The sequence below is a fragment of the Macaca fascicularis genome, chromosome 6 (assembly GCF_037993035.2).
Source record: "Macaca fascicularis isolate 582-1 chromosome 6, T2T-MFA8v1.1".
NCBI lineage: Eukaryota > Metazoa > Chordata > Mammalia > Primates > Cercopithecidae > Macaca > Macaca fascicularis.
The window spans coordinates 157736136-157758697 of record NC_088380.1 but is presented as its reverse complement, the minus strand read 5'-3'; the positions used below and the strand labels follow the sequence as shown (position 1 = coordinate 157758697).

The 22562-nt window shown below is 36.5% G+C and overlaps 2 long non-coding RNA genes and 1 other non-coding gene across 3 annotated transcripts; 1 reads left to right on the top strand and 2 right to left on the bottom strand.

The window, feature by feature from the left end:
- Positions 1–1540: 1540 nt before the first annotated feature.
- Positions 1541–8155, bottom strand: LOC141407083 (uncharacterized). The gene is made up of 2 exons (XR_012414289.1): positions 5905–8155; positions 1541–5584 (listed from the first exon to the last, which is right to left on the bottom strand). It is a non-coding gene; the product is annotated as an uncharacterized lncRNA (long non-coding RNA).
- Positions 8156–8718: 563 nt separating this feature from the next.
- LOC141407084 (uncharacterized) lies at positions 8719–16446 on the top strand. Its single transcript, XR_012414290.1, has 4 exons — positions 8719–8879; positions 15240–15315; positions 15400–15493; positions 16332–16446. It is a non-coding gene; the product is annotated as an uncharacterized lncRNA (long non-coding RNA).
- On the bottom strand, positions 11790–11914 carry LOC123574286 (small nucleolar RNA SNORA77). The gene has a single exon (XR_006699170.2). It is a non-coding gene; the product is annotated as a small nucleolar RNA SNORA77 (small nucleolar RNA).
- Positions 16447–22562: the final 6116 nt, after the last annotated feature.

The following is a 22562-nucleotide window of genomic DNA, read 5'->3' as shown; positions in this document are numbered from 1 at the left end:
AATGTGCTTTTCACCTTCTGCTATGATTGTGAGGCCTCCCCAGCCATGTGGAATTGTGAGTCCATTAAACCTTTTCCTTTTGTAAATAGCACAATCTTGGGTATGTCTTTGTCAGCAGCATGAAAACGAACTAATACAGTCATGTATGTAAAAAATTTTAAATCTTGAAAAAAATATACTAGCAACTAATATTTGAGATTAGTAAGATCTTAGCGTACAAGGTCAATAGTCAAAACTCCACAATAAACAATCAGAAATTGAAATTTAAAAACGATACTACTTGCAGGCCACGGGCGGTGGCTCACATCTGTAATCCCAGCACTTTCGGAGGCCAAGACAGATGGATCACAAGGTCAGGAGATCAAGACCATCCTGGCTAACATGGTGAAACCCCGTCTCTACTAAAAATACAAAAAAAATTAGCTGGGCGTAGTGGCAGGCACCTGTAGTCCCAGCTAGTCGGGAGGCTGAGGCAAGAGAATGGCATGAACACAGGAGGTGGAGCTTGCAGTAAGCCGAGATCACACCACTGCACTCCAGCCTGGGTGACTGAGCGAGACTCCAGCTCAAAAACAACAACAACAACAACAACAACAAAAAACTACTTGCAATAACATTTAAATATTAAATATAAATAGACATAATAAAATATGTGACAATTATAGAACATTGCTGAAAGAAATTTAGAAGGACCAAAATAGAGAAATAGATCTAGTTTATTCGTTGGAAGGCTCAATGTTGTTAAGATATTAATTCTCCCCAAATTGGTCCATAGATTTAACACAATCTCTTTCAAAATATCAGCCAGTATTTTTTGTGTAAAATTCAACAAACTGCCTTAGCTGTGTCCCAGAGATTCTGGTATGTTGTGTCTTTGTTTTCATTAGTTTCAAAGAACTCCTTGGTTTCTGCCATAATTTCATTATTTATCCCATAGTCATTCAGAACCATGTTGATTTTCATGATTTTGAGTGATTTTCTTAGTCTTGACTCCTATTTTTATTACGCTGTGGTCTGAGAGTGTGTTTGGTATAATTTTGATTCTTTTGCATTTGCCAAGGATTGTTTTATGTCAAATTATGTGGTCGATTTTAGAATGTGTGCCATGTGGCAATGAGAAGAATGTATATTCTGTTGTTTTTGGGTGGAGAGTTTTGTAGAGGTCTATCAGATCCATTTGGTCCAATGTTGAGTTTGAGTCCTAAATATCTTTGTTAATTTTCTGCCTCAATATCTATCTAACAATGTCAGTGGAGTGTTAAAGTCTCCCACTTTTATTATGTGGGAGTCTATGTCTCTTTGTAGGTCTCTAAGAACTTGCTTTCTTTGTGTTGGCTGCATTTATATTTAGGATAGTTAGGCCTTCTTGTTGAATTGAACCCTTTACCATTATGTAATGCCCTTCTTTGTCTGGTTAAATCTTTGCTGGTTTAAAGTCTGCCTTGTTTTTTTTAGTTTGTCTGAAATTAGAATTGCAATCCCTGCTTTTTTCTGTTTTTCATTTGCTTGGTGAATTCCCTCCATCCCTTTGTTTTGAGACTATGGATGTCATTATGTGTGATATGCTCTTGAAGACAGCATACCATTGGGTCTTTCTTTTTTATCCAGCTTGCCACTCTGTGCCTTTTAAGTGGGGGCACTTGGCCCATTTACATTCAAGGTTATTATTGATGTGGGTCATTGTGCTCTTAGCTGGTTATTATGTGGCTTGTTTGTGTGGTTTGTTTATACTGTTACTGGTCTGTGTATTTAAGTGTGCTTTTGTATTTGCTGGTGGAAGTCTTTCCTCTCTATAGTTAGAGCTCCTTTCAAGATCTCCTGTGAGGCAGGTCCAAATCTTTCCTGGCTTGTGAGGTTTCAGCTGAGAGTTCCACTGTTAGCCTGATGAAGTTTTCTTTGTAGGCAACCTGTCATTTCTCTCTAGCTACTTTTAACATTTTTTTTTTCATTTTGACCTTGAAAAACCTGACTATTATGGGTCTTGGTGATGATCTTCTTCTGTAGAATCTTGCAGGAGTTCTCTGTAGTTCCTGAATTTAATTATTGGCCTCTCTAGCAAGGTTGGGGAAGTTTTCATGGATGATAGCCTGAAATACATTTTCCAAGTTGTTTGCTTCCTCCCTTTCAGGAATGCCAATGATTCATAGAGTTAGACTCTTTACGCAGTTTCATACTTCCTGGAGGTTTTGTTCATTCCTTTTAATTCTTTCCTATTTATTGTTGTCTGACTGTCTCATTTCAGAGAGCCAGAATTCAAGTTCTGAGATTCTTTCCTCTGCTTGGTCTATTCTGTTGTTAATACTTGTGATTGCATTGTGAAATTCTTGTATTGTGTTATTCAGCTCTGTCAGATCCATTACATTCTGTTTTATACCAGCCATTTCATCCTTCCACTCCTGTGTTGTTTTATTTTGATTCTTAGTTTTCTTGGATTGGGTTTTGTTGTTCTCCTGAATCTTTATGATCTTTGTTCCTGTCCATATTCTAAATTTCAGCCAGCTCAACCTAATTCAGAACTCTTGTGCAGTGTTAAGAGGGGAATTCATGGCACTAAATGCCCACATCAAAACATTAGAAAGATCTCAAATTAACAACCTAATATCGTAACTGAAAAAATTAGAGAAACAAGAACAAATCCACTCCAAAGCTATCAAAAGACAAGAAATAACCAAAATCAGAGCTGAACTGAAGGAAACCAAGACACAAAAATATCATTCATACGATCAATAAATCCAGGAGTTGGTTTTCTTGAAAAAATTGATAAGAAAGATAGGTCACTAGCTAGGCTAATAAAGAAAAAAAGAGGAAACGTCAAAATAAACACAATTAACAATGATAAGGAGAATGTTACCTCTAACCCCATAGGAATAAGAGTAACCATCAGAAACTACTGTGATCATCTCTATGCACACAAACTAAAAAATCCTAGAAGAGATGGGTAAATTCCTAGACATATACATGCTCCGAAAATTGAACCAGGAAAAAATTGATTTCCTGAACAGACCAATAATGAGCTCTGAAATTGAATCAGTAATAAGTAGCCTACCAATCAAAAAAAGCCTAGGACCTCATGGATTCACAGGTGAATTCTACCATATATACAACGAAGAGCTGGTACCATTCCTACTGAAACTATTTAAAAAATTGAGGATGAGGGACTCCTCCCCAATTCATTCTATAAAATCAGCATCATTCTGATACCAAAACTTGGCAGATACACAACAAAAAAAGAAAATTTTAGGCCAATATTGATAAATATTGATGCAAAAATCCTAAACAAAATACTTGCAAACCAAATCCAGCAGCACATCAAAAAGCTAATACACCACAGTCAAGTAGGCTTCATTCCTGGGATGTGAGTTTGCTTCAACATAAGCAAATAAATAAATGTGATTCATCACATAAATGGAACTAAAGACAAAAGCCACATGATTATCTCAGTAGATGAAGAAAATGCTTTCAATGACATTCAATACCCTTTCATGTTAAAAACTCTCCATAAAATAGATATTGAGGAAACATACCTCAAAATACTAAGAACCATCTATGACAAACACACAGCCCGCATCATACTGCATGGGTAAAAGCTGGAGGCATTTTTCTTGAAAACTGGCACAAGACAAGGATGCCCTCTCTCACCACTATTCAACAGTATTGGAAGCCCTAGCCAGAGCAATCAGGTAACAGAAATAAAGAGCATCCAAAGAGGAAGGGAAGAAGTAAAAGTATCTCTGTTTGCAGATAGCATGGTTCTATATCTAAGAAACCCCATAGTCTCAGCTCAAAAGCTTCTTTAGCTAATAACTTTAGCAAAGTTTCAGGATGCAAAATCAATTTACAAAAATCACCAGCATTCCTATGCACCAACAACAGCCAAGCCAAGAGCCAAATCAGGAAGGTAATCCCTTTCACAATGCCATAAAAATAATAAAATACCTAGGAATACAGCTAACCAGAGAGGTGAATGATCTCTACAATGAGAATTACAAAACATTGCTCAAAGAAATCAGAGAAGACACAAGCAAATGGAAAAACATCCCATGCTCATGGATAAAAATAATATCATTAAAGTGGGCATACTTCCCAAACCAAATAACAGATTCAATGCTCTTCCTACCTAACTACCAAGGATATTCTTCACAGAACTATTTTTAAAAAACAATTTGAAAATTCATATGGAAGCCAAAAAGATCTCAAGTAGCCAAGGCAATCCTACACAAAAAGAACGAAGCTGGAGGCATTATGTTACCCGATTTCAAGCTATACTACAGTGCTACAGTAACCAAAACGGCATGGTACTAGTACAAAAACAGGCACATAGACCAATGGAACAGGATAGAGAGCCCAAAAATAAGGCTGCACACCTGGGACCATCTGATCTTCAACAAAGCTGATGAAAGCAATAGGGGAAAGACTCCCTATTCAATAAATGGTGCTGGGTTAGTAATTGGCTATCCATATAAAGAAGATTGAAGCCAGACCCCTTTCTTACACCATATACAAAAATCAACTCAGGATGGATTAAAGACTTAAACATTAAAACTATAAAAGTTCTGGAAGACAACCTAGGCAATACCATCCTGGATATAGGAACAGGCAAAGATTTAATGACAAAGACACCAAAAGCAATCGTGATGAACATGAAAGTTGACAAATGGGACCTAATTAAAGAGTTTCTGCACAGCAAAAGAAACCATCAACAGAGTAAACAGATAACCTACAAGATGGGAGAAAATATTTGCAAACTATGAGCCTGACAAAGGTCTAACAGCCAACATCTATAAGGAACTTAAATTTACAAGAGAAAAATAAACAATGCCATTTAAAAAGTGGACAAAGGACATGAATGGACACTTCAAAATAAGGCATACATGTGGCCAACAATCATATTTTAAAAAGCTAAATATCACTGATCATTAGAGAAGTGCAAATCAAAACCACAATGAGATAACATCTCATACCAGTTAAAATGGCTATTACTAAAAAGCCAAAAAATTACAAATGCTGGCAAGGTTGTGGAGAAAAAAGAACATTTATACACTGTTGGTGAAAGTGTAAATTAGTTTGACTGTTGTGGGGAGCAGTATGGTGATTCTTCAAAGAGCTAAAAGCAAAACTACTATTCAAACCAGCAATCCCATTACTGGGTATATACCCAGAGGAATATAAATCATTCTATTGTAAAGACATATGCATTCAAATGTTCATTGCAACTCTGTTCACAATAACAAAGACATGGAATCAACCTAAATGCCCATCGATGACAGACTGGATAAAGAAAATGTGATATATATAAACCATAGAAAATATATAAGTGGAATGGTGATACTATGTCACCATAAAAAAAGAATGAGATCATGTCTTTTGCAGGGACATGGATGGAGCTGGAGGTCATTGTCCTTAGCAAACTAACTGCAGGAACAGAAATCCAAATACCACTTGTTCTCACTTATAAGTGGGAGCTAAATAATGATAACTCATGAACACTAAGAATAGAACAACAGACACTGGAGTCTACTTGAGGGTGGAGGTTGAGAGAAGGGAGAGAAACAGAAAAAATAACTATTGGTACTAGGCTTAATACCTGGGTGATGGCCGGGCGCGGTGGCTCAAGCCTGTAATCCCAGCACTTTGGGAGGCCGAGACGGGCGGATCACGAGGTCAGGAGATCGAGACCATCCTGGCGAACACGGTGAAACCCCGTCTCTACTAAAAAAATACAAAAAACTAACCGGGCGAGGTGGCGGGCACCTGTAGTCCCAGCTACACAGGAGGCTGAGGCAGGAGAATGGCGTAAACCCGGGAGGCGGAGCTTGCAGTGAGCTGAGATCCGGCCACTGCGCTCCAGCCCCGGCGACAGAGCGAGACTCCGTCTCAAAAAAAAAAAAAAAAAAAAAAAAATACCTGGGTGATGAAATAATCTGTACAACAAACCCTCATGATACGAGTTTACCTATATAAGAAACCTTTACATGTACTACCAAACCTAAAATAAAAGTTAAAAAAATGAGTTTGACAAACTGATTCTAAAATTCATATGGATATACAAAGGACTTAAAGTAGTGAAAACAATCTTAAAAAGGAAGAATAAATTGGAGAACTTACTACCTAATTTCAGTACATTCCATAAAGCTATCATTTCAAGATTGTGTGGAACTGGCCTAAAATTGATAAACAATGCATGTGACCTCATTTATTCTAAGTTCTGAAATAGGCAAAATTAGTCTGTGTTGCAAAAATAATTGGAATGGTTTCTGCCTCAGTGGGTGGGTTATCTACAAAGGGACATGAAAGAAATTTATCATGTGCTAGAAATGTTGTATATTTTGATATGGTCACACATTTCTTAAAACTCATCAAGCAATACACTTAAAATGTTTGCACTTCACTATGTGTTCATTATACCACAATGAAAGAAAGGAGAACATTAAATTTACTTTGCAAATAGAGCAAAAATTAACAATGTACCATCAGAAATGAAAATTACTTTATTGAAAGAATTGAATATGAAAAATGCAACCTACTTTATATTTTAAAATAATAGTTCAAATTATTCCCATGAGAACTTTGTCTCTTGGAAAAGGATCTTCATATTATTTAAAGTTATAAAGCAGTAGCATAATTTGGGAAACCTTTTTAAATATCTGTACTTGTTTAACATTTTCACTTTTCGTTTGTAGCATTTCCACTTACATATTTCAAGCTACAGTCTCTCTTCTATTGCTTTCTATCAGAGATTTCTTGTCCAGGGCTCTCGGATCATATATGATTATTTACAAAAAGGCAATGATTATGTCTTATCTGCAGAATTTCAGACCATGGCACTCATCTATATAACATGTCATTGCAAAGGTACCCATATCAAGCAGCAGATGAATTTTCCAACCTCTTTGAAATACTTCCCAAGGGCTGTTTTATTCTTATTTTTATGTTTTGAGACAGAGTCTTGCTATACTGCCCAAGCTGGTCTACAACTACTGGGATAAGGTGATCCTCCTACCTCAGCCTCCCAAGATGGTAGGACTACAGGCATGCATCACCAAGCCCCTTAATTTTTTTTTTTAGAAAAGTGGTCTCACTCTGTTGCTCAGGCTGTTCTTGAACTCCTGCATCAGCTTCTCAAAGTGCTGGGATTATAGGCACAAGCCAGTGTGCCCAGCAAGAGCTGTTTAAATCCTGCCTAAAATCAGAGTATGCCAGTGCTATGGAATAATCGAATACGCTGTTTTGTCTTCCTCTTCTCCCTACATGTAGTTACTGTCGCACCCTGCAGGTGTGCTGTCTGCTACTTTTAATGTATTCCTTGTGTTTGTCACGGCCCTCAACAGCATGGTCAAAATACCTGCTACAGGAATTCCCAGGCAGGACAGTGAAAATGACATGATCTTTCTCAGAAACTGAACTGACTTGGACTGGAATCAGCAACTCAAAAGAACCATGGAGACTCAGAATCACAGAATCATGGAATCTTGGTGCTTAGTGTGGAAGGGAGTCACAATATGATTTCTTTCTTTTACCTGAAGTTAAAAAGACATCCTTCTCTGGTGATGGAGAAAATGTTACCTCATATATACCCTTAATTTAGAAATGCAGTACATTTCAAATAGAGGACAAACGTCAATACATGTTGGTTGCTGATATTTAAATAAAAATAATTATTATATATTCCTGGTGAATTTTCCTCCTTTATTACCAGTAAGCTTTTCCTTGTCATGAAGTCTACTTTGTCCAACGGTACCAACCCTCTTCTAATAAGTGTATGAGTGATGTATTTTTTTCATCCTTTTATGTACAAAATTTCTAAATTCTTATAGTTAAAATGTATGTCTAATATAAGCATACGGTTTTTTTTCATGTCACTAATCTTTGCCATTTGTGTAGTAGTTTGTCTATTAACATTTAATGACAGTATGGTGAATTTGGGCTTCAGTCTACTATCTTAATATCTTTTATTGACTTTTTCTGCTTGTTTTATGTTCCTTCTAGTCTTGCTTTGAAGTGTACTGAATATTTTTTAGTATTCCATTTTTCTCTTAGCTTGTTAGTTATGCATTCTATTTATTCTCTTATGCCTACCTTAGAAATACAACGTGTAATTTATGCCTTTTCAGCTGTAATAAAAATCAATATTTTTACCTCTTCCTGGTCAGATATAGAATCTTATCTCCATTTCCGTTCTCCAAGTTTGTATTTTACTGTTGTGTATTTTAGTTATTATTTTGATTTGCATACACATATATGCATATAAACATATATAATGCACTTATATATATGTAGACATTAAGTCCCATGTTATTCTCATTTCATTAAAAACATATTATTGTAGCTTTACTAACATATTTGGCTTTTCTGTTGCCTTTATTTTCCCTGAATCTGAGTGTCCTTGTGGGATCATTTTGCTTCTGCCTTAAGAACACTCTGTAGTATTTGCTTTAGTGTAGGTCTGCTGGTGATGAATTCTTCAGTTTCCAGCTGTCTCTAAGTATCTTCACATCCCTTTCACATTTGAAGAATTTTGTTTTTATGAATTTAAAATTTTAGGTTTGAAGTGATTTTGTCTCCACAGTTTGAATGTATCATTCTATTGTCTCCTGGATCTCTTTAAGTTCAGTGAGTTTTTAAGTTCTTATTTTCTCTTGGAGTGAATGTGGCTTTTCTTTTCCTCTGGTTCCTGTTAAGATTTGAGGCTGATCTGTTTCTTGTCCTCTCTACTTCTAGGGCATCCGTTCATCCAACGCCTGGGGTCTTTACCACAGCCTGTCCTCCTCAGCAGGCTCTGAACTCGAGGGTTTGTCCCCTCTGTTCTGTGAGTCTGTTGCTAGCTCTGCTCGGATTTTCAGGCTCCCAACCATTGCTTGCAAAATTGGAAATCCTCACAGGTAAAAAGTAGCTTCAAATATGAGACTCAGTTATCTTGGCTTATAACTCCTCTCCACCTGTAAACATTTCTTTTTTCTTTAATCGACTTTTCTTAGTGGGAGGGTTAATTTCAAATAACAGCCCATCAGGCCAGACTTGGTGGCTCATGCCTGCAATACCAGAACTTTGGGAGGCTGAGCTAGGTGGATCAGCTGAGGCAGGAGTTCAAGAGCAGCCTGGCCAACATGGTGAAACCCCATCTCTACTAAAAATACAAAAATTAGTCGGGCATGCTGGTGGGTGCCTGTAATCCCAGCTACTTGGGAGGTTGAGGCAGGAGAATTGCTTGAACCTGGGAGGGGCAGGTTGCAGGGAGCCGAGATTGAATCATTGCACTCCAGCCTGGGTGACAAGAGTGGGACTCCACCTCAAAAACTAAATAAATAAATAAATAAATAAATAAATAAATAAATAACAGCCCATCACTGAAGCAGATTAAAGTCCCAGTGTCCTTAAAGCTGAAATACAGTCTGAATTGGAGGCATCTGTGGGGCCAAAATGTGAATTACTTATTTAGGAAAGAGAGCTAGAGTTAGGCCTAGTAATGAAACAGTTTGAAGTATTGAGTATTGTGGGCAGAAGTAATGAAGAGAAAACAACACAGCAAGATCAACTCTGCTCTTGACTTTTAAAATCTTGTTCCTTATTCATGTACTTCTTTTATTTTTTTTAAATCAAGACAATCATTCATCCAGATTTATGGCTACAATATAGTATCATAATTTTACTCTTTATGACTGAGAAGCAGATTATAATAGGAAAATAAACATTAATCCCTTGAGTCAAGACTTGTACAATTCCTGGTTTCACGATATAGATCTCTATGGTAGTGGGTGACATAACAAATATACTTTCCTTGATTACATTGCTCATTATAAGTTAATGAGAACTCTTTTCCTGTCATAAATATCTTGTATCAACAAAGACTTTGTTCTACTTAGTATGTGATGAAGTAGTTAGCAGCTCAATAATACCCTCACTAAGAATAACTTGAAAACCATATATTTTACAAAGTCATATTATACATTAAAAGATTAAGACCCTTAGAAGTAGTGAGGACTAAAAGGAGCACAATTTCAAGGAGAGAGAAATTTTCATAAATAAGCTCAAGATCTACAGCTTACTCTGAATGTATTTAGTGATTTGGGGATAGGGCAAGAAGCTGAAACTCAAGCTGGGCTCAGGAAGAGGGTACTGTAGGGGATAGAGAAACCAGGATTATCAGCAGTTGCTTGGGTCTCAGGTGATAAAACAATGACCCGAGGCAGCTGAGAAAGAGAACCAGACTTCCACTCAAGATATTTACCAAATTCTGGGGCTGGGTAGAGGCAAGTTTAAGAGTAAAGTTGAAAAACTTATAGCAAGTAAAGTAGAAATGATGAATTCTCCTGGAGCTGAGGAGACATACCACCAAGCTATGGAGGGAATGCTCTGGAGGACCACATTCTAGGAATACGTGTGATGAGAGGTAAAGTGATGATGCCTGATGAATAAATAAATTAAGTTCAAGAGCATGGATGAGTTAGGGAGAGCCAGCAGTGTGTGAAAAACCTGGGAAGCAGGATTTTATTAGGTTGGTGCCAAAGTAATCGCGATTTTTGCCATTTAAAAGTAATTAAGCCGGGTAGAGAAAGACAAATACTGTATGATTTCACTTACATGTGGAATCTAAAAACATTGAACTCATAGAAGCAGAGAGTAGAATGGTAGTTTCCAGGGACTATGAGGGGAAAGATGGGGGAGATGTTGGTCTAAGGATACAAAAATCTAAGGATGTCAAGGGACACACCATCACTTTACCTCTCATCACACATATTCCTAGAATGTGGTCCTCCAGAGCTTTCCCTCCATAGCTTGGTGGTATGTCTCCTTAGCTCCAGCAGAATTCATCATTTCTACTTTACTTGCTATAAGTTTTCAACTTAACTCTTTGCCATTTAAAAGTAATGGCAAAAACCGCGATTACTTTGGCACCAACCTACAGAACTGCAAGCATCTTAGAATCATTTTTTTTTAAATTTTGCTAGACAGAGAGTGATGGGATTTGAAGAGGTTAGCAGAGAGCTGACCACAAGGGATGTTGAATGGCATAATAATGTAGTGATTTTCAATAATAAAATACATTAGCTATAGATCTCTTGAACTTTTTCTCCTGACATTTTGTATACTTAGACCAACATCTCCCCCATCTTTCCCCTCACAGTCCCTGGAAACTAACATTCTACTATCTGCTTCCATGAGTTCAGTGTTTTTAGATTCCACATATATGTGAAATCATACAGTATTTGTCTTTCTCTGCCTGGTTTAATTTATTTAACATTATATCCTCCAGATTCCTCCATGTTGTTGTAAAAGACAAGATTTTCTTCTCTTTAAAGGCTGAATAATATTCCATTACGTACATACATACCACATTTCTGTTATCCATTTAACTGCTGACTGACACTTAGCTTGATTCCATATCTTGGTTATTGTGAATAATGCTGCAATGAACATGGGGGCAGATATCTCTTTGATATACCAATTTTATTTTCTTTGGACGTATGCCCAATTGTTGGATTGCTGGATCATTTGGTACTTCTATTTTTTTTTTTTTTTTTTTTAGGAACCCCATACGTTTTCCATAGTGGCTGGACTAGTTTACGTGACCACCGACAGTTCCTTTTTCTTAACATCCTTGCCAACACTTGTTATCTTTTGTCCTTTTCGTAATAGCCATTATAACAGGTGTGAGGTGACATCTCATTGTGGTTTTAATCTGAATTTCTCTGATTAGTGATGGTCGGCATTTTTTTCACATACGTGCTTGCCATTCATGTATCTTCTTTTTAGAAGTGTTATTCAGGTCCTTTGTCCTTTGTTCTCTAGCACCCTGTGTTCCTGGGCAGCTACATAAGTCTTGACAGGTCAGGTGGCCACAGCACCCCAGAATGTTATTCTGGCAGAAGGAAAAAGCACCCATCTTGGGTTGCAGTCAGGTTCCAAGTGAGTCTGCAATTTGTCTATTTTTAATTTGGGTTATTTGTTTTCTTACTATCGAGCCATTTTACTTCCCTATGTATTTTATATATTAAGTCTTTATCAGATGTATGGCTTGAAAATATTTTCCCCATTCTATAGGTTGTTTTCTTTGCTGTGCAGAAGCTTTTTACTTTGATGTAATTACATGAGCCTATTATTGCTCTTGTTGCCTGTGATTTTGGGGGTCATATTCCAAAAATCTTTGCCCAGACCAATGTCATGGAGCTTTTCCCTGTTTTTTAAATAATTTTACAGTTTTAGGTCTTACATTTAAGTCTTTAATCCATTTTGAGTTAATTTTTTAATATAATGTGAGATAAAGATCTAATATTAGTCTTCTGCATGTGGAGAGCCAGTTTTCCCAACACCATTTATTGAAGAGACTGTCCTTTTCCCATGTGTGTTCTTGGAAACTCTGCCAAAAATCAATTGACTGTAAATGTGTAGATTTATTTGAGGGCTCTTTATTTCATTTCATTGGTCTATGTGTTTGTTTCATGCCAGTTCCATGCTGTTTTGATTACTATAGCTTTGGAGTAGATTTTGAAATCAGGTAGTTTGATACCTCTAGGTTTTTTTGTTTGTTTTGGTTTTTGGTCAAGATTTCCTTGGGTATTTGGGGTCTTTTGATGCTCCATAGAATTTTAGGATTGTTTTCTCTATTTCTGTGACCAATGTCATGGAATTTTGATGGGGATTGTATTGAATCTATAGATCACTTTTGGTAGTATGAACATTTTAACATTAATTCTTCCAATTCATGAACATGGCATATTCTCTACTTATTTGTGTCGTCCTCAATTTCTTTCATCAGTGCTTTGTAATTTTCAGTGTTCAGGTCTTTTATCTCCTTTGTAGCTATTGTAAACATAATTTTTTAAATTTTTTTTTTTAGCTAGCCACTATTAGTGTGCAGAAATGCTACTGATTTTTGTACAATTTTTGATTGTGTATCCTGCAATTTTATTGACTTTATTTTTCTAACAGTTTTTTGTTGGAGTCTTTTAATATTTTCTACATATAATATCATGTGTCTGCAAACAGGCACACTTTAACTTATTTCTTTTCAATTTAGATGCCTTTTTTTCTTTTGCCTAATTACTGTCTAGGATTTCCAGTACATGAATAGAGGTGGAAAATTTGGGCATCCTTGTCTTTTTCCTGATCTTAAAGGGAAAGATTTCCAGTTTTCACCATTGAGTGTGAAGTCAGCTGTGGATCTGTTATCTATGGCATTTATTTTGCTGAGGTGTTCCATCCATACCTAATTTTTTGAGTTTTCCTTATGAAAAATATTTAATTTTATCAAATGCTTTTTCTGAATCTACCAATATGATTATATGACTTTTGTCCTTCATTCCATTAATGTGATATATCACATTATAGATTTATAGATTTGTGTATATTGAACCATCTTTGTATTCCTGGGATAAACTCCACTTGATGGTGGTGAGCAATCCACTTAATATACTGTTACATTTGATTTCATGGTATTTTGTTGAGGATTTTTGCATCTATGTTCATCAGGGATATTAGCTTACAGTTTTCTTTTCTTGTAGGGTCTTTATCTGGATTTGGTTTCACAGTAACACTGACCCTTTAAAATCAGTTTGGAAGTATTCCTTCTTCTTTAATTTCTTGAAGAGTTTGAGAAGAATTGGTACTATTTCTTTACATACGTTGTAGAATTTAGTAATGAAGCCATCAGGTCCTGGGCTTTTCTTTGGCGGGAGACTTTTTCTTCTTTTACTTTCATCTCCTTACTTATTATTGATCTTTTCAGATTTTATATTTCTGCATGATTCAATCTTGGTAGGTTGTGTGTGTCTAGGAATTTATTCACTTCTGGTGGGTTATTAAATTTGATGGCCTATAATTGTTCATAGTAGTCTCATAATCCTTTGCATTTCAATTGTAATGTAATGTATTTCAGATATTACAGCTCATTTCTGATTTTGTCTTCTTGCTTTTTTTCTTAGTCTGGCTAAGGGTTTGTCAATTTGTTTATCTTTTCAAAAAACGTGTAGTTTATTTGATCTTTCTATTGTTTGTCTTGTTTCTATTTTATTTATTTCAGCTCTTATCTTTATTATTTCCTTCTTTCTACTAACTCTGGGCTTAGTTTTTCTTATTTTTTTAGTTCCTTGAGGTATAACATTACATTGTTTAGTTGAGATCTTTATCTGTGGTGTAGGCATTTATTGCTATAAACTTTTCTTTCAGAACTGCTTTTTCATAAGTGCACAATAGAGTATTATTTAGAAAAAGAACTGCATTTCTTATATTTTGATATATTTTGTTTCCACTTTAATTTGTCTCAAGATATTTTTTAGTTTTCCTTTAAATTTATTCATTGATTCATTGGTTGTTAGCATGCTGTTTAATTTCCATGAAATATATAGAAATTCCCAAAATTCCTTCTGTTACTGATTTCTAGTTTCATAGCATTGTGGTTGGAAAAGATACTTGATATAATTTTAATCCTTTTGTATTTGTTTTTTCTTGTTTTGCGAACTAACACACGATCTATATTGGAGAATATTCTATGTGCACTTGAAAAGAATGTTTATTCTGCTGCTTTTGGATGAAATTTTCTGTGTATGTCTGTTAGGTCCATTTGGTCTAAAGTGTAGTTTAAGTCTGATGTTTCCTTATTGATTTTCTGTCTGGATAATCTGTCCATTGTTGAAGCTGTGGTAGAGAAGTCCCTTACTATTTTTGTATTGCAATCTATATCTTCCTTCAGATCTATTCTTATTTGCTCCATTCATCTAAGTGTTCAGATGTTAGTTGCATATGTATTCACAATTGTTATAGCTTCTTGATGAACTGATTCCCTGATGGTTACATAGCAACTTTCTTTGTCTCTTTTTGAAGTTTTGACTCAAATTTTATTTTATCTGAAGTAAGTGTAGGTACTCCTGCTCTCTTGGTTTTTATTTACATGGTTTATCTTTTTTCATCCTTTCACTTTCTTTCCATATGACTTTCAGTTATAAAGTTGAAGTGAGTCTCTTTTACCAGCATATAGTTGGATCACTTAAAGAAATCATTTATTCACTCTCTCTTTTTATTGAAGAGTTTAATCTCTTTACATTCAAGATAATTATTGATAAGTAAGAAGTTAGTATTATCATTTTGTTAATTATTTTCTGGTTGTTCTGTAGATTCTTTTTTCCTTTCTTCCTCTCTTGCTATCTTTTTTAGTGGTTAGGTGATTTTCTCTACAGCATACATTGATTCTTTTTCTTTTTTCTTTTACTTTCTTTTCTTTTCTTTTCTTTTTTTTCCTGAGATAGGGCCTCATTCTGTCACCCAAGCTGGAGCTCAATGTCATGATCATGGCTCACTGCAGCCTCGACTTCACAGATTCAGGTGAGTCTCCCACCTCAGCCTCCTGAGTAGCTGGGACTACAGGTGGGTACCACCACACCTGCGTAATTTTTGTATTTTTTGCAGGGACAGTCTTTCATTATGTTTCTCAGGCAGTCAGTAACTCCTGGGCTAAAGTGATCCAGGCCACTTCGGCCTCCCAAAGTGCTGGGATTACAAGGTGAGCCACTGTGCCTGGCTGATTCCTTACTTTTTATCTTTCATATAAGTAATATAGGTTTTCGCTTTGTGGTTTTCCTAAGGCTTATATAAAACATCTTACACTGATTACACTATTTTAACTGGATAACAACTTATCTTTGATCACATTAAAAAACTAATCTTTTACTGCCCCCTCCCACATGTTGTTCTCGATATCACTATTTACATCTTTTTGTATTATATAGTCCTTAAATTATTGCAGTGATGATATTGCTATTATTATTTTTAATAATTTTATCTTTTAACTTTTATACTAAAGATATAGGTGATTTACACACCACCATGACAATATTAGGGCATTTTGAATTCTATTGTGTTCTCACTTTCACTAGTTTTTTTATACTTTCATATGTTTTCATGTTACTAATTAGTGTCCTTTTCCTTTAGCTTGAATAATTCCCTTTAGCGTTTTTTTGTAACATAGGTCTGGTGATGGTAAACTCCCTCAGCTTTTGTTTGTCTGGGAAAGCCATTATGTCTTCTTTGTTTCTGAAGGACAGTTTGCCAGTTAAAGTATTCTTGTTTGGCAAAGATTTTCACCTTCAGCACTTTAAATATATCATCCCACTCTTTCCTGGCCTGTAATTAGAACTCCTTTATCTGTTACTTGCTTCTTTTCTCTTGCTCTCAAAATTCTCTTTAATTTTTGACAGTTTGATTATAATATATATTGGTGTCATCTTGTTTCAATTGAATCTGGGGAGACCTTTGGCCTTCCCATACTTGGATATTTAAAAAACCAAAGCCATTTTTTTTTTTTTTTTTTTTTGATATGGAGTTTTGCTTTTGTCACCCAGGCCAGAGTGCAATGGCATGATCTTAGCTCACTGCAACCTCCACCTCCCAGGTTCAAGCAATTCTCCTGCCTCAGCCTCCAGAGTAGCTGGGATTACAGGTATGTGCCACCACGCCTAGCTAATTTTTGTATTTTTAGTAGAGACAGGGTTTTACCACATTGGCCAGGCTGGTCTCAAACTCCTGACCACAGGTGATCTGCCCACATCAGCCTCCCAAAGTGCTGGGATTACAGGCATGAGCCACTGCGCCCAGCCCAATCATTTTTAATAACTGAAGAAGTTTGAAATCAAGGACAACACAAAGCAAAGGCATAGTTGTTTTGTTTCAATGATGATTAACTTCCATGAGGTACTCTCTATGAAAATATGAAACATTTTCTCACATGAAAAGTGAAAATCATATAACATGTTGAACGATACAGTTGAATATGAGAGCAAGAAGGCGTACTCTGGACAACTAAAAAGCAGGTTCCCATTGGGAGGGCTTTCCTGGCCTGGATGAGTGATCTGACCTAGATACGTGACCTGGGGGTGTCAGGAGGCTGCAGATTGGACTTACAGATGGACCTCTGCAGTAGAGCAAACTATCACATGCAACACTCAGTGGGAGTGTGTGGTTCCTGAGAAGGTTAGGTCTGTATAAAGGATGTATATCTTTAGGATGTTTCTAGAAAACTGTAGAGAAAGATTTACTAAAATAAACCCAGGTTCTTAATTTTGGTTTAAGCACAGATTTCTATAGTTTTTCAGGTGCCTTATGAGTTTTTGCAGATATACCCACAGACACTTAAATGAACTAAACAAGGAACAACAAACAGGACACTTGCTACACATGCTGGGGACCTTCACTTTAGGAATATGTAGAAAACAATTTGGCATTTTCAAGTGGATAAAAAGCTGTTCATATCTCCCACCACAATTGACTGACTGTTCTAAGCTTAAATAAACAATTATACAAATAATGACAATGGAGTCATACAAAACTATTTAATTAATGTATATTCAATTATAAATCCAAAGAGGGGAATTTTAATGGTTCAGATAACTCCAGTTTGCCCACCCATCCACTAGCAAGCACATACCTTACATAGGGAAGAAAGTAGGAGACTAGAGCCTGCTGATCCCTCAACAAGTCTTAGGTCTTGCCTGCTGCTCTCATTATGAGCAGCTCTTCGTTCTGAGGGTAATTCCTGAGTTTAAGACACACCTTAGTCTTACAATATACTGCTTCAACACAAGCTATCTTTTTATCTGGTACTCAGCTGGAGAAGCCACCCTAAGAAGTAAGTGTACCCTTGAATTTTACCTTGGGCTCTTTCTCTGCAATCTCATGCCTTGGCCTGCCTCATCACAATGAGCCGTGACCCACACTGTACAGTTTATAAAAAGTGATCTTAGCTGTTGCTTCTATCCTCTGTTCATTGTGTATTTTCACTGTAGAAAGTTCCTAAATGCCTACATATTTCTGGGCCTTGTGGAATTCTCTGGAGTACTCTTGAGGTATGTCTCACGGCAGGCCAGCTGCAAGAGAGTGGGTAGGGAATGTGAGCCTTGTGGAAGTTATGCCCCCATTGCCTAGCCAGCACAGTGCCTGGTCAGACTAAGTACTTGGCAAGCATTACTTTTTAAATGGATGAATGAATACATTGCTTTCATTCAAAGAGGTTAATGATGACATATTCTTAACACATGAATAATTCTTTAGTGCTTAAATTACCAATAAATGCAAAGAGAATCTGAAAACAAAGATTTTTCTAATTTTTCTGTGCACATTTATGTAACACAGACCTCATCTACATTTCTTACTCCTGATGGAAGCAAGTAAGCCAGTTTAACAAAAATAAACACTGACATGCAATTAAATTTTTGGATAATCTGCACATCCTTGGAAGCTTCATTTACCTTTCCCTTTTTACTCATTACCTTTTCTTATGCATCTAACACTGGCATCCATCTCAGCTACCATCAGCATTTTGGATTTTTCTTACTGATATGAACATTTTTATGCAGTTGTTTTTAGAATTTCAAGAGTCAAGAGTGACCTAAGTAATTACTAGGCTTTTGACCCCTAGTTTGTATTTTTTTGCATAATTTAGAGATTCCAAGTCATTGAATTTTGTTTGCTAGTATTTTTTTGTTTGCTTCATTAAATCAATTATGCCTCTTGTAAAAAGTAAATTTTGTTTTCCTCAGAGCCCTGGAAATCAACAGGTATACCCACATCACAGCCACTTATTTCTCTGTTGCCGAAAGAACCCTAAGAGACAATAATAATTATTCTCATAACAAATTTTCAATAATAATAATGTAACAACAGTAATTACATGTTTATCTTTTTCAATAATAATAATTACACAATAATAATAATAATAATAATAATAATAATGTAGACCTTATAACAGTAATAAATATACATATTTAGATGCACAATTGGGAATACCCTTCAGTTTTATTACAGTTCTACAAATTACCTATATCTAAATGGATAAAGATAAATTCTAAATAAATTTCATAATGATGAGCTCAAAAAGTAAACCCTTTTTATGCTTTGATTTTAAGTGGAAAGTAAAATGGCCAAAAAAAAGGTGGGAAGATGAGGAGAGAGGAGGAGGAGCTGGAAGAGAGGAAGAGAGGAAGGAAGAGGTAGAGGAAGGAAGAGAGAAGAAGGGGAGTCATTTATTCCTGAAGATAATAATGATGGTGAAAATGTATAGCAATGGCAGCAAACACGTGGAGCCCTGTCCTAAGTACTTCACATCTGTTGATCTGCATATCTTTCACCACAATCCCATGAGGTAGAGAGGATTATTACTCCCATTTTACAGATCAGGAAGCTGAGTCAGGAAGTTGGGATCACTGTTTGTACTCTCTAGCCTCACCAAGTTAGGAAGCATTAACAACAAAAAAAAGTTTACTATTTCCAAACTTTAAACTTACTAAAATTAGCAAAGATTTTTTTTCTTACCTGAGCTGGGCCTTACTATTTCTAGGGCTTGCAGAGCTCATCTGTATTTCTTTGTCTTGCATTTCTCTCAGGATCCTTTCAGCAAGCAAGAGGTACATGGCTGTGGTTTGGGTACACTTGTTGGTTTCTAGAGCTCTGAGGAAAATGAGGTTTGCTTTGTACAAGAAGCAAAATGTTCCAAAGACTGTTTTAATTCCGTCTGGAATTAGAGTATGCCAGTGCCACGGAGGAAGCAGTTTTTTGTCTTTCTCTTCTCCCACACCCTAAGGTGAGCTACTTGCCGTTGGCAGGCATCATTCTTTCCTTTGCCATGGCTCATGTCAGGACAGCCAAAATACCGGCCACAGGAATTCCTAGCCAGGATACCGGAAATGACTTTATCAGAATCTGGGCTGCCTTAGATTGGAATCAATGGCTCACAAAACCATGGAAACTCAGAATGACAGAACAATAGAACCTGGGAGCAGAGTGTACAGGGAGTTAACAATGTAATTTCTTGAAGTTGAAAAGACATCCTTGGCCGAGCTCAGTGGCACAAGCCTGTAATCCCAGCACTTTGGGAGGCGGAGGCGGGTGGATCACTTGAGGTCAGGAGTTCAAGCTCAGCCTGGTCAACATGGTGAAACCCCGTCTCTACCAAAATACAAAAATTAACCGGGTGTGGTGGCGTGTGCCTACGGTCCCAGCTACCCGGGAGGCTGAGGCAAGAGAATCGCTGGAACCTGGGAGGCAGAGTCTGCAGTGAGCCAAGCTCGCACCACTGCACTCCAGCCTGGGCAACAGAGTGAGACTCTGTCTCAAACAAACAAAGACATCCTTTCTGATAATGAAGAATATTTTCCTTCTTATATACCTTCGTTTAGAAATGTGGAGGGGTGTGTTTCCACATAAAGAATAAACCTGTTTATGTTTGTTGGTTGCTGATTATTAGTCCTGGTGAATTTTCCCTCTTCATTGCTAGTAAGTTTTCCCCAATGAAGTCTATTTTAGCCAGTGTAAGTAGAGCAATAACATCTTTCTTTTGAATAGTGTTTGAATAATGTATATGTATTTTCATCCTTTTTCTTTCAAGATTTCTGTATCCTAATATTTAAAATCTGTATCTGCTATAAGCATATAGTTCTTAAAATTTCACTCTACTAATCTTTGCCTTTTACATAATATTTAGTCTATTAACATTTAATGAAATTTTGATATATTTGAGTTTATATGTAACATCTTCCAAATTATTGTCCATTTCTCCTGCCTGTTTTAGTTCTTTTTCTAATATACTTCTGAATTGGCTGAATATTCTTTAATATTCTATTTTTCCTTTTCCTTTCTCTTAGCTTGTGAGTTATGCATTCCTCCTCCACTAATCCTTTTGTGCTTGTATATGTGTTTGTATTCTGTTATGAGGTTTCTGGATCTTATTTCTTACACTGCAAAATGGGGACCATAACACCAACCCCATACCTTGTTGTGAATATTAAATATGAATGAGAATGTCCTTTGTAAATTCCAAACTGATGCATTTATGTATTATGAAGAGTTATAATTGTTCATTTAAAATTCTTAGTTATGCAGATGTTTAAAAAATTATGACCTCATATATTTACATCTATCAGGAGCCTTGAAATTGGGATTTACTGTCCCTTGCATGAGAATGCTTTCTGTTTCTCCTCTTCCAATCACCCTAACTCTTGATCCCAACATTAGAATTTCTTCTTGGAAGGCATGGCTGGAGAGCTGCAACCTCCTCTTTTTCTGGATTACTCCAAATTTCTTTCCCATCCTAATATAGCCACTCTTTTCACAGACAATTGTGTCACTGAAATCTTTCTGGACTAGACACACAATCAAGGATATCTGATGTGATAATATTCTTCTCCTCCAAATATTTTTACCCAAATTAGTATCCTGGGGTAGGTTGGCAAGAGGAGAAGGAACAATGGCATGGTGCCCTTTTGAACATGTGGCTCACCTTTTCACAAACTCATCTTCTCTCTCCTTAATGTCCAGCATGTCCCTTGAATGTCCAATTGGTCTATTCCAGTGTTATGCACTGAATAGTGTCACCCCAAATTTATATGTTAAAATTCTGACGCCAATATCTCATAATGTGACTGCATTTGGAGATTGGGTCTTTAAAAAGGTAATTAAGGTTGAAAGAGGTCACTAAGATGGGCCCTAATCAAACATGCCCTGTGTTCTTATAAGAAGAGGAGATGAGGACAAATATGCTCAGAAGAAAAACCACATGAAGACATAGAAGATGGCCAACTACAAGCCAAGGACAGGGGTGCAAGAAAAAAATCAACCTTGCCAGTAACTTGATTTTGGATATCTATCCTCCAGAACTGTGTTTAAGCTACCGAGTCTGTGGTACTTTGTTATGGAAGCCCTAGCAAACTAATACATCCAGTGTGACTGGGCAGCCCATTGCCCTTGCCTCTGGTGATATGGGCTCTTGACTTGGATATTACTTACTGGATGTTGTTGCCTACATTTCTAGGTCCCCTCCACTCTTAGCCCTATGGGACTCCTCTTTGCAGCAGTCTATTAAAGTTCTACAATCTCAGACATTGAACATAGACTTCCTTTCAATGAGCCAAAACTTACCATTTTCAGAGAAACGTTGGCTTTCCTTCCCTTCATATCTCTGATTTGGAACTGATTCTGATCCAGTCTCCTGAAACCCAACACTGTGTTCTCTTTTATGAGATGTAACTCTCTGCTGCCAGTCTCCCATTCTCTTATTTCAATTTTCTTCCTTTTCTAGGGTGTGACCACTCTGTTTTGTTTTCTCCCTCCTGTCAGTATCTCCTGTCTATCGCAATAGCTTAGTCAAGCTGGTCTCTCCCCCAGATGACTTCATTTATTCCTAGATCTGTGAATATTTCACCTTACTCATTCATCAGTGTTCTATACCCTGGGGACTGCAGAAATGGAAAGAAGTGGGGTTATTACTTTTTGTCTTGTGTTTAGTCTACTCCTAAGTTTATTTTAATGTTCGTTGTTAAGAAAGGTTTACTAATAGATGTTCAATGTGTATTGAGATTATAAGACTGGTTTTCCTTTCTCTTTATACTAATTTGTGTATTAATTTAAAAACCTAAGAGTACTTAAAAAAGAAATCAACAGAAACATTAAACTCACTTAAGAGGAAAGGAAATAATCAAGACCACCATTTCCCAAGGAAATAATCTTGCAACATTAATCACCTCCATTTCCTTGTCTCCACTTCTCATCTGATTGCCAAATCAAGTCTTATTCCTCTTCTCGAT